We start from the raw sequence: 1,399 nt of genomic DNA, 5'->3' as shown, positions 1-1,399 counted from the left end.
GCGGCCTGCGAGCTGGCAGCTGGCTGGTCTGTCACCATCTACACGGATTCACGCTACGCTTTCGGCGTGGACTTTGGTGCTCTCTGGCAACAGAGACAGTTTCTTACGTCTTCTGGTACTTATGTACATGCGCGTGCGACAAAGACACTCCAGAGCAGGGCTTAGTCCTTTTGAGATTGTCATGGGACGGCCTCCGACCATGGGAACGGGCCCTGCGCCGGGAGCTCTTCCCCAAACCGCTCTTTACGAGCATGCTATGCTACAGCACTGCTGTAATCTCTCCTCTGCTCTCTCCCAAGTCTCCCAAACAGGTGGCAGCTGCTCTCCCCACCCCAGCTGAGAAGGTTCTCCATTCCTACCTCCCCGGCGACTGGGTCGTCATCCGGTGTTTCCGGAGAAAGACCTGGCGATCCAACAGATGGGCGGGTCCATTTTCCCGGGACAACGGCATGGTTAGGGAACGTCTGTCCCGGGGGAAAGCACACACCCACCGGAGGTGGTGTCATATTTCCCAGTGACGTATTTAGAGGCGGAGCTGTGGTTCACTCTCTCTTTTTACGACGGACTCCGACAAAGAGGGACGTCGCCCCCTGCTCGGTGAGTTGGACTAGTGTAAAGCTATTTGTAACCCCTTTTTCACTGGCGGGCAACGCCAAGCACATTTAAACAAGACAAAAGCCTAATGCTACCAGTTACTAAAGTGTTACAATACAAATCAATAGCGCAACAGCATCCTGAGTTCTCAGCGGTGGAATGGTGAGCTGGCTGAACCTCCTGTGTACTAGTAGGCTAGTGTCACTAATGACAATATTAGTGATAATTGATAATAGAAATAATTAACCAAGATAATAATCAATTTAGTAGCGCGGTGCCTCCACTGTGAAAGTACTACACTTAGCTAAGGCTGGTGAATGGTATATCTTCCCAGAATGAAACAAACATGTGGTCAATGCAGATCTTATAACTCTGCTGTGTACTGAATTACTGTACAAGCTTATTACCAGCACTCTATAAGTAACCTAGGCTTTGCATATGCGGAAAATGAGCTGCCAATACACCCGAAATATAATTAATAATAATAGGATTTATTTGATAATAATGAGAGAGAGAGAGAGAGAGAGAGAGAGAGAGTACCACACGAGTGTAGTATTGCTGATTAAATAAACATTAATTGAAATTACACAGGGTGGGACAAGCGGTCACAATAAACAGGAAGAAAGTATCAAAAGAACACACAAATACCCAGCACTTTCCGTTGGGGCCCGTTGGTGCACATTAAAGCAGCTCTCTGAGCGGAGGGCAAGGCAGCCACCGCCACGATGCCCAGGCGACGAGATAAAAGTGTGCGTGTGTGTGTGAGTATAAATGAAATTTTCGGGTTACTCGACCGGGAGGCTGT

The sequence above is a fragment of the Lampris incognitus genome, unplaced genomic scaffold (assembly GCF_029633865.1).
Source record: "Lampris incognitus isolate fLamInc1 unplaced genomic scaffold, fLamInc1.hap2 scaffold_57, whole genome shotgun sequence".
NCBI lineage: Eukaryota > Metazoa > Chordata > Actinopteri > Lampriformes > Lampridae > Lampris > Lampris incognitus.
The sequence above is the reverse complement of the archived record's forward strand: the minus strand, read 5'-3'. Positions refer to the sequence as shown.